Below are 12020 nucleotides of genomic sequence, written 5' to 3'. Positions count from 1 at the left end.
TAATAAAAGCACAATGAGCTTGCGGTTCATGGTAATATAAAACATACAAAATATATTATCGGTGTATTTGACTGTAGGAAGATCAACGAATATGAAGGAAAGTAACAACAGACCTAACCATATCATGCCCCAACTCAACTAGTGTCAAACATGCACTTGGCTTCTCTCACATTCACTATTCCATCGCTTTACTTAGGCACCGCCTAAGGCCATTCTGAAAAGTCATAATGAAACGCTGTTTGAAAAAAGCAAACTTTCTGGGACAGAAAGAAAACATTTGTTTTTGCTGAATTTTGAACTGATCATGCAGAAACAAACTAGTTGTACAATTTATGAAATGCTATTATTGTTATTTATTTTCGTGACGATTATAATGTCAATAATTTTGTTGACAAGAGCAGTCTACGCTAAATGAGTATTCAAGTTTCGATTTGCGTGGCGATGGTCAACGCGTTTAATATCCAGGAATCAACAGACTAATACAATCATTATCTCTTAATCCCTACATTTTAGTCAAAGCTTTACTTTTATCTTGAAAGCTTTGGGCGCATACATTTATCTCGCAGATCAGATGCTGCGTGGTAGTCTTAACTCTTCCCTTACTAAGACGAAGGCTGTCCCCAGACTTCATAAGGCTTTAAAGTTATCGGACAATTCACCCCAGTGGTGTAGTCTTGGTCCTCACGCTGAATAAAGCAACTAGTGGGGGGTATTAGGTGATAGTTTGATTGTGCAGTTGTTGATGAATTAAAATTAGTTGCAATAATCGGATACGAGCGAGATTTAAGATCTTTCTTCTATGCTGATTATTTGCTTATTTAATTATAAAATATTTACCTCTGATAAATTTATGTATACAGTGACAATAGAATTGGCTTGTATATAAAGTACAAAAATATAAGCTAGAATAACGAAATTTATAAGTCGTGATAAAATTTGATTCGTTACTGGGGTTTACGTAGAACGCTAATTGGTTAAATCCGGTTTTTTTTAAATTCAAATTATCGGGATAGGTTCCACCTGCCCGTTCGAAATACTATGGAGGCCTAATTGACTCGAAGTTTATAGATGGCTCAATGTCACAATATATTTTCTTCGAATGTGGGTAAAAGTTCATTCTTCCCAAGGATTTGTTTTTGCGGGTGACGATCATATTTGGCTTTTTTACAGACCGAGCAGTTACCCACAACACTACCACATTCCTTTCCCGGCTTATAAAAAATGTTAGCGTTGTTTCGTCAATGAACGCCTTCCACCTTTTGATTTTAGCGTTTGGGTTCCTATCTGACACGGCGAACGTTAACGACTGGTGGTTTGTGAAAATGTTCAGATTTTAAACACCATACAAATAGTTCCTTAAACTTCAAAGCCCATACAATGGACAAAAGTTATCGCTCGTTCGTTGCAAAACTTAGCTCTCTATCCTTCAAAGTCCCAGATATCATGGTAATAGGCTTGCCACCCTGTGATAGAACAGCACCCAGGCCATAGGTCGAAGCGTCCGTAGTTAAATCAAAGGGTTTTCCTTAATTAGGATAGAGTAACGTTACATATTCGGACACAAGAAAATTTTTATGTTTTTCAAAAGCAGTATCTTAGCAGGTATCTTTTTAGAGCAACGGGCTAAAACTTTACCGTTTCCTCCCTTAAGAATGTCATTAAGCGGTCAAGCCATAGAGACCGAGTCCTTAATAAAGCAACGATAATAACTTGCTAACCCCCCAAAAACGATCTAACATTGAACAAATATGTTGGTTTTTCATAACTATGGATAGCTTCTACTTTACTGGGATTGGTTGTAATACCACCCCTGGATACCACGAATCCTAAATATTTGACCTTTTCTTTGAAAAAGTGAGTCCTATTATGGCGTCAAAGCTTCAGAGGTCTGGGAGAATAAAGACCGGCACGTACTTGTTTAACAACTTAAGAAAGCATTTATATTTCACTGTCTTATAGCCCTAAAGCGATTGCGACTGCAAATTCTTTTTGTACCGGCGTTATGTACATTATTTCTAAAAGGAGCTGTATGTAGTTTTTTGAAGACCCGGTAACGATCAAAAGTTTTATGGTTCTCCCTGCTATCTTCCTTTTTATGAACGGTAGTAGGGACCTTTGGCTAAAAAATTTATATGATCATAATCTGTACGTTCGTATTCTGCATCCTCAAATGCTGCTTCTGCTTCTTCTTCATAATCATATCCGACTGTCTCAGCTGGATCCACCTCATGATCTAGATGGTCAACTTTTTGCCGCTTTGGCCCTGTAAACCAGCTTGTGCCACTATACGGTCATTTCGTTGCATGATCATCGCTCATTTGTACCTGAGCTGGCTTGTTATTGGCCGGCTTGTCTGTGTTAGAGTGTGTTAGTTCATAATAAAATTATGAAAAAATATCTAAAAAATTTCCAAAAATGTGGGCGTGGCAGTTTTACAAAACTTACAAAACTAATACAAAAATCAAAAGATAGCAAAAGATTTTTCAAAAGTGTCGCTGTGACTGTGGCAGTTTTCGGTTTTTTGAGGGCGTTACAGTGGGCGTGGCAACATTTGCCAGACAGGCAGACAAATTGCCCAGCTAGTGTATTCGTGTGAGTAGGTGGATTCAAAGGGGTCATCAGAGCATAGCTCTAAGGCGGGTGCTCATATGGATGGGAGGGCACAACGCGATCCTAATAACAGCTGTGGGTTCGCATTTTTGAATATCTCGTCATCGTCCCTAATTCTTAATTTGCTTACGCAAATTTTTTATTCTCTTTACCAGTAATATATTTCCCTTTCTATTGCCGAAGCAAGTTCAATTTTCAAACTATTCAATAATATAATAGGTAGGCCGTGCTTGAATAGGCTCGGATCGTAAAGCGTGCCCACGCATGCACCGATTCTCGGCGTCTCAGCACAGCACCTGTCCTTACACGTTAAAATAATAACTTTTTTTTATCAATTTAATAGTAAGTGTCGCCCAAGATAAGACTCATCGATAGATAAATTCAAACATATTTTCTGTACCATTCTTCAAACTTCAATTTCGTTTCAAAAATTCTCTAATCGGTTGGAAACCGAGAAGACATGACTTTAGCTTACCTCTTGGGTCCCCGTTTATCATTTGGAGGAAAAATATATGAAGCTCCCATCTCAGGAGGGTTTTCTGGCCTTTTTTGTGAACTATCACCTTTTTGCCTTAACTTCACTGCCGAAATTAAAACATTCTATGCTTACTGAAGCGTAGGAATATAGAGATTCAAGTCAACCAAAAAGACTGCACTATCTTTTCATTTCAGGGCAATAATTTTCACAATTTTTCGAACAGCCGTCGTCCGTTCGGAAACATCCAGCATAGAGTTCAGTTCAAACACCAATTACGCAAAGCAAGTTAATAAGTTGTTGCGAATTCAGTTCGTGAATTATTTCGTTTAGATATTTCATATCGTATATTTTAATTCTTTCTAAATCGGCAAGATGGGTAAGACCGATCGCCAGACAGAGCTTCACAGAAAGTAGAAGATTCTTTGTGCAATATGCAAACTTGAAATCGAGAAATTAGAAGAAAAGCTTGAAGCCGTGTGAAAACCTGTTATTCACAAGAGGTGCAGTTTAGAAAGAGCGATTTCTGCCCGGTGTGTAAAGCAGAACAGGGGCAGAGTAAAAGGTGCTACAACTCGGTCGAAATCGAAAAGTCGTCCGACTGATAGATCCCTATTCACTTAGGAAATTCACTGCTTTGTCAGTGAAATTGTGCATCAAAGAACGTTAACTCTTTCAAATATTAACAACAATTTTTAAGGGTACCCCTAAATCGGACGAATGTAGGTTCGCCTCTTTCACATAGATGCACAGCGAGAGACAGCGGAGTAAAACCAGAAAAGATCGTGCACATCCTGAACGGGTGGAAGATCAAGTACACCGGAACTGGAGTGCCAATAGACGATTTCTTTTATAGGGTCGAATCTTTAACTCATTTAACGCTAGAAGAAAATTTTGTACTTTTATGGGGATATGCTAGTGTATTATTTGAACGTAGAGCCAATGAAATTCGGCATCCCGAAGTCACCCGTCTACAATGACCGACTAAGAGGGGAGAAACATCATCCGCCTCAATTTTAATCACCCTATTACATAACAAAAGTAAAAAGGTCTTAGGGATGTCAAATCCTGAAAACATATGGAAATATGGGCCTGAATCAGGGAAAAAATTCTCGAAATTCGAAAAGAATTAAGTCGTTTTGGCAAAAAGTTAAGAACTGCAGGCTAGGGATCCAATACATAGGTACGATCCCTGTTGGAACTAAGGATTTTTTGCCTATTAGAGTATTGTATCGATTAGTGTAAGGATTGGTGGACTCGGGATCTTTAATAAGTTGCTTGGGAGGAAAATTAGCCAAAAAGTTCCTGAATATGGACTCTACCTACAGATAAAGGTGTAGGAATAATACGATAGCGTGATGAAAACGACAGAAGCAGAATCTATACTTAGGCATAGATTTTGGAAGTTCCTGAACTAGAGCTTCATGGACTGAGTCAAGACAGCACCGATATTGATGTTAACCGACATGACTTGTCCGTTGAAGAGAAAGCGAAGTTGACCAATGTAGTCAAACGGTTTCCGTCGGAAGAAGGGCTCGGGAAAGCAAACCTAATTTCGCATTCAATCGAAGTAGGAATGGTCAAATCAATCAAACACCGCCATTTTCCTATTTCCCCCGCTGTAATATATAGAGATAGATAGAAGGTTGCAGTAAGGAGTCGTTGAAGAGTCAGAGAGTGCATCTCATCTCATTTCCCATAGTTCTCGTGACTAAGCCTCGGATGTTAGGGATTTGTCTAGATTGTCGGAAAGTCAATAGCTTTACCGAAAAGGACGCTTACCCCCTGCCTCAAACTAGCAGCCGACTGCCAAAGGCGGAATCTATAAGCAGTATCGATCTAAAAGACGATTGTTGGCAGTTGCCGCTACACGTTAAGTCTCGAGTGAATGAAACGAGTGAAGTCTTTAGGCTTTTAGGCCTAATTGGTATTGGTTGAATCAGAAGTACTCCCGATAAGGTAAGGGACGTAACAGCCATTTCAGTACCCATGATGCAACAAACTTTACATAGTTTTATGGGATTGTGAGTGTGGTATCGGAAATGCCTGTCTAATTTCGCTTCGCGAAACTCCTGGGGCGTTAAAGGCTCTCGAGTCGGTAAAAGGTTGTCTCTGTAAAATTCCCATCTTGTGTAGTCCAGACTTCAGGACTTTATAGGTATCAAAGAAATGAGACGAACGTTCGATAGCACTTATTTCGAAGAAACTGAATCGTGCTCAGCGTAATTACACGGTAACCGAAAAAGATTTTTTGGAAGCTGTAGTTGCAGTAAAGAACTTTTGTGCTTATGAGGAGGGTCGCGAATTTACAATTGTTACGGGTCACTCCTCTTTGCGTTGGCTCATGTCGAATCAGGATCTTAATTCTTGGTAGCACACGCGTTGTCTCGTGTGAATGAAGACGAGTTTTCCTGATTGGAAATCGGGGACGGACACGTGTATCGAAAGCCGAACACTTAACGGTACCAACTGAGATGATCCCGGAAACTCTTTTCCAGGCTCACAACAGCCCTTTGGCTTGTCATGGAGTAATCCATAAAATGGTAAAGTGGTTGAAAAGGTATTAATTTTGGCCTCGGTTAGTGTCTGACGTAAAAGCTCATGTCAATGCATTTAAGACCTGAAAAACGACGAAGGCACCGAATCACGCTCTACGACTACCTTTGGGGAAGAAGATGTTCCGAAAGTTGAAGGAGACGTAAGAATTTCACACACTTTGACGCTCTATATTCTCCGCAAGCTAATACGTCGGAATCGCTCCGTAATAGCTGGGATTCAAGCGCATTTACGTCTTGATCAGAAGAATTGGGATGAGCAGGATATGTTGTGCGTTGCGAGTTTCGCATCATTCTAGCATAGGAACCAGTCCATACTACATTGCTTTTGGGAAGCATATGATAACGTCTGGGTCTACATATTCCTTATTGATAAAGTTGAACTTTCTAGATGATCGTTTTTTATTGTAGGACAGGCGAGAGAAGGCTACCACAGTAAAAGGCTCACGATGTCACGAGAACAGGTATAACTTACGCACTCGAGAAGTCACATTTGCGAAGGGATCAAAGCAATCAAAGCTGGTTCTAATCGGGCTTAAATGCTATACTTGGACCGATGTTTGTGAAAGCTAAAGTGAGGAAGAAGATCGGTATTTCATACTACGAGTTAGAAGACATGCAAGGTCGTATCCTAGGCAACTTTCAACCGGAAATGGCGTTGTCATCTAATATTGTTACCGGTATAGAAATATTAATAGAGATATATATTTATCGATAGAGCTATCGATATTCGGCAATCAGTGTTGCTAAACATGGCTTCTGTCACCGTCTAAGTTACCACGAAGTTCCGTCGGCCATTTGCCGATCTCGGCCTATTCTTTTCTTGGCGAAATCCAGACGTGTCATCTCCGAAATCCCGGAACTGAAGGGACAGGAATTTGCGGCTAATGCAGCGGGTTCATTGTTTTGGGGAGAAATCTCGCCACCCCATCCAGAGTGGTGGTCCTACGGACGCCGAAAGCGTAGAACCCCTCTAAGGAGTCCCAGGAGGATCAGCATAGACGAATAAATTGTGACCACTTTCTCTACATTCGGAGTCGCCTCCTCGAGTTTTATTATTGTGTTGTGTATCCGTATAAGCTTTAGTTGCAACTGTTTTATTAATAAGTATTTACACGACATGAACGGGCCTATGTGTGACCGTCTTATGACGGTATACCTTTAAATACCTAACATGCCCCTTCGTAGTTTTGCTTATTAGTAATCTATATAACATATTCATATTTGTATAAAACAAGTATCGTATCTTAAGTTATTAATAAAATACACTTTATACACATTTTTTTAATTTTAATTTAAATTCCAATAGCTTTTCAGTTCATTTTGTTTTACATTTTCATTTCATTTATATATTTAAATTAAATTTTCTAATTAGACAATGTCAATAGACTTCACTACCTTTCCCTCCTGATGTGGTCTCAACTTTCTTACTGGTGACGATTGTTTAATGTTTTCATTACAGTTTTCATTTGATATGTTTCCATGAATGTTATTATCGACACCGATGTTTTGCTTTTCAGTTTCATTTCATTTTACATTTTCTTGATTTCTTATTTTATTTAGATGGCGCTTTATTTCTCGGTTGTTGTGCCTTAAGATGCAATAATATGATAGAGATCCAAGTCTTTCCCTTACAACTGCCTTGTTAGGATTTTTATAGTCCCTGACCATAACTTGTTGTTGACCTTTCGAAAAACGAACATTTCTATTACCTTTATAATTTCGAATACTTTTGTCTTGTTGTTGTTTTATGTGTTCTGTCACCAAAGGTGGTTTCAACAACGAAAATCGTGTTTTCAACATTCGACCTAGAAATAATTTAGCAGGTGATTCCCCAGTTGTACAATGAATTGGGTTCCTATAATCCATAAGAAATCTATTTAATGTGATGTCAAAATCACAGTTTTTGTCGAAATTCTTGGTTGTTGCTCCTGGCACGGAATACATTTTCTAATCAACTTTTAAATTTTTTAAATCTATATTTGGCCACCATACGTATGAGCGAGCTAACATTTTGGTTTTCACCATACCAAGATGTGACTTATGAAATTCTTGTAGAATTTGTTGCCTAAGTTAAGTTGGGATAATGACACGATGACCCCACATTATAGAGTCATATTCTACAGACAATTCATTGGCCTTGTTGATGAAGCTACAAAATATATTTTTATTAAATTTTTGTAGTGATCCAAATCTTAAAGATTCACAAGCTTTTGACAAGATCGAAACATGTCGTGTTTCACGAGCAATACTCACGAAATTCAATATGCTAGACTGTTCGATTGTATAAAGTTTACATAATTAAAATCATCATTCTTATTAATCACTCCGATTTGTGGAATTCTTGACAAGCTATCTGCTTCATTCGATTAACCTTTAATGTGTTCAATTGTGAATTGAAAATCTGAAAAGATTAATGCCCATCTTGGCAATAGTGCAGATGCCATAAGTGGCAATCCTTTCTTATCTCCAAATATAACTAACACAGGTTTGTGATCAGTTTTCAAAATGATATTGTTTCAATTTCAATTTATCAAGTGTGCTATGATTGATTTCACTTGAAATGAATGCAACTGGTTTTAGACCATCTGAGAATTGATGTGCTAAAATACCTGAAACAGAATAAGAACTAGCATCTGTCGTAAGTAAAATTGGTAAATCAGGATTATAGTGAACTAACACGTGATCAGAAGTTATCTCTACTTTTATTTCGTTTTACGAGTTTTCACAACTATCTGACCATTGAAACTTTACGACTTTTTGCAATAATTTATACAACGGACTCATTTTCTGTGAAAAATTATTTACAAATTTTGAATAGTAATTAGCCATTCTTACGAAAGTCGAAGCTGTGATATATTTTTAGGTGTAGGTGCTGATAACACACAGGATACCCTGTCTTTGTTTTTGCTCAGACCGAGCGATTGAAAATCCCAAATAACGGATCTTGGACATGAAAAATTCACATTTATTGACATTTAATTTAAGTTCTACTGAATTCAACCTTCTAGGCACATTTTTTAAATTTATTATATGTTCTTGATAAACTACTATTCTTTGCATGCCTTGAAACAAACATTCCATTGTCTTTTGGAAAATAGTTGCTGCTGTCTTTATACCAAATGTAATCGCTTTACTTTTAAAAGACCAATTTATGATGCTCCACATATTAGTTGAGATTCTTCATCTAAGTGTAGTTGATTATATGCGTTGCTTAAATCAAGCTTTGTATATAATGTGCCTCCTTGAAGTGCTGCAAATATGTCGTCTATTCTCGGTAATGGGTATCTAACATCAATTAAACATTTTTTTAAAGTAACTTTCTAATCACCACATATTCTAATATCACCATCGGGTTTTAAAATTGGAACCAATGGAGTTCCCCAATCAGATATGTCAACGTGCCCTAAAACACCTAAGTCAATTAAATCTCTTAGCTTTTGTTCAATTGTATCTTTCCAGGCTAGTGGTAACTGCCTTGGCTTGAAAAATATTGGCTTAAATGCAATGTTACTTTACTTGCGTTGAATAAACCTAAATCGGTTTTAAATACTTTCCAAAATTCATTTTTAATTTATTCTGTAACTAAAGAGTATTGTCAAAATATGTATTTAGACATGATAAGTAGGCAACTATAAATATGTTATATTTATGGGCTGCAATAAACATGTCACGGGACAGCATAAGTGGCAACTACAGATAAGTACGATTGCAGCGGCAATCACCCGAACACCCGAATTGAACTCATTAAGTGTACGCACAAGTTTATAGTGTGAATAGTATTGTTCGTTCACATTTATGCTGTTTACGAGTATTAAATCAAAGTAAAAGGCTCTTAAAAATGCCCTACCAAGCAAATCTGGTCTCGTTGTATTTGTAACTACGACTATCATTTGTTTTTTTATGCCTCGATATTCAATCATTGCAATGATTGCAATGCATTGCAACGTACTCACCAACATTTTCGATAGTGTCACCATTATAATTTACAAACGGCTCTTTACATTTTCTTAGTGTCCGCTTCATAATTGCTTTTTCATACGTTGCTTTTGGAATCAATGTGCAAGGTTCACCATTGTCGCAAACAACATTCATGTGACATCCATCAATAATTACAGGTAACGTACATATATGCATCACAAATAGTAGTTAAAGCCACATTTAATACTAAAAAACTTTGTTCAATTTCATTAGTATTTGAGTTAACATTAAAATTATTTAATTTTGATACATGGTCTACAGATTTAAATTTACAAACAGTTGCCAGATGCCTTCTTTGGCCACAATTACGACAGTCATAGCCTTTGTATTTGCTTTAATTAGAGTTATGGTTTCGCCAGCCACAATGCGTACAAATTAAAATTGTTACTCTTTATTTATTTAAAAAAATAAATTTTATTTTTTATTATTTAACATTTATTTGGTGATAAACTTTTTCACTTATACTATTACGAGACACTTTATTGGTAGCTTATATTTAGCTTCGAGCTGTTGACGATCTCGTCCCGATTCAGACTCCCGACTCTTTCAGACTGATCTTCAAAATCTAAGTCCTGATCCAATCAACCTCGGCCAGAAGCTTTTCTTTCGGAAAATTACCGAACTTTCGATAAAAGCTTTATGCTGGAAATTTTCCACTGCATTGTGAAATTCAATTATGCTGATCGATGCAGTTTTTGATTGATACGCAATAAGTCGGCCGTGGTTTGGTCTCCAAGCGGAAGCTGTGTTTACGTTAAGTTTGGGTTGCTTATGTTAGCGGTATCTGAGTGCTGGCAAAGGCAATGACAAAAACAAAGACAAAGGAAATGCCGACGAGATTGAGAATTGAAATTTGTTTATAAACTGTGGAAGGGAGCTATGTTCATGGGTTGGATAACTCTCCCCCTTCTAAAATGACGCGTCCCGCTTCATTATTAATTTCGTTCAAACGCTCATTTAATTCTGTTAAAAATTCTACATCATTATTTGGTTTTTCTGGTTCTGGCCGTTTTTGTTTGGTTACAAATATATAATATCTGAATTTTATTATTAATATAGTAATGAAATACAAAATGATTAAAATTAATAATATAAATGAAATTGAAATTTTCCAATTGTAAATTTCAATAAATGGGTTTAAAATATTAATGTTGTCAAGAGAAAGTTTTGAATTGTTGGATTTTATATATTCTGATATTTCTAAGTTTTTAAAGTGGTTGGTAGTTATGTACTCAAGTATTTTGTTTTCTGAATTGGTGTATGAAATATTATTTATTGTAGTTGTGCTGTTAAATGTTATTAAATATGACCCGTTTAAATGAGAATCATTCACAATATTATTTCCATTTATTAGAATGGCACCTTCTAACTCATTTATTCCCCTTTTTCATCTAGTTGGTATCAGTTGTGACAAAATTAATTCTATTATCTGCATTTCGTAAGTTATTTCCCATTGTGTCCGTATGTTTTTATCTTTTCTTACATATCCTGATTCTAGATTGATTATTTCTTTATAAAAACTTAAGTTAGTTACGTGGAATAAGTCAGCATATGATTCATAGGTAAGGACATCCTTTTTGTCCTTGAACAGGAAGAATTCGTGATTGGAGTAATCAATTATTTCTGAAGTGGTTATCATTACGAATGTTATTAAAAGTAATACGAAATGCATTTTCTGTAATTTAATAAAAAAATATGGTATTTGTTAAAACTTAATGTTGTCTTTGTGAATAGTCCTGTTTCTATTATTGATTATAACTTTGTTAGGTAAGTTTTCCTTAACAACCTGTTTTTTATATCTAGTTTTTAGCTTATTTCTTTCTCCGTGTTTCTTCTCATAAACAACTTGACCTACATGATATTCTTTTTCTTTACGACCTTCATTGTGTGTTACTAACATTTTTTCTTGTGTGTTCTTTAGAATTCTTGAAATGTTTTCGTGATCAATTTTATTATAAAGGATATCAAAAGGTTTTTGGTTTGTTGTAGAATGAATGCTTTGATTGAATTCTTTTGCGGCTTTAATAATTATTTCAGAATAGTCAGTGAGATTAAATTCTTCTTTTATATGGTACATCGAGCTAATTCTGTTAATGTTGAATGTGCCCTTTCTACTTGTCCGTTCGAGGTACTGTGTCTGGGGTCGGCGAAATGTAGAGTTAAACCACATCTTTGTGCAAAAGATTTAAATTGAGCAGAGGTGAAGCTCGGTTCATTATCAGTCATAATTACTTTGGCGTGGGGAAAATGTTGGAGTAATTCCATTACTTTATTCTCGATGTTTAGTTTATTTTGAATTTCTTTTACAACGAGGAATTTTGAATATGCGTCAATACAGGTTAAGAAAATAAGACTTTGCGCGTAATAAATGTCGATGTGTAAATTCTCTCCTTCTTTAG

At 36.3% G+C, this 12020-nt stretch overlaps 1 protein-coding gene across 16 annotated transcripts in view; it reads right to left on the bottom strand.

The window, feature by feature from the left end:
• LOC116800539 (lachesin) overlaps positions 1 to 12020 on the bottom strand; it is a 371289-nt gene that overhangs the window by 315062 nt on the left and 44207 nt on the right. The window lies entirely within an intron of this gene.

This window comes from Drosophila sechellia, chromosome 2L, assembly GCF_004382195.2.
Source record: "Drosophila sechellia strain sech25 chromosome 2L, ASM438219v1, whole genome shotgun sequence".
NCBI classification, from domain to species: domain Eukaryota; kingdom Metazoa; phylum Arthropoda; class Insecta; order Diptera; family Drosophilidae; genus Drosophila; species Drosophila sechellia.
The sequence above is the reverse complement of the archived record's forward strand: the minus strand, read 5'-3'. Positions and strand labels throughout refer to the sequence as shown.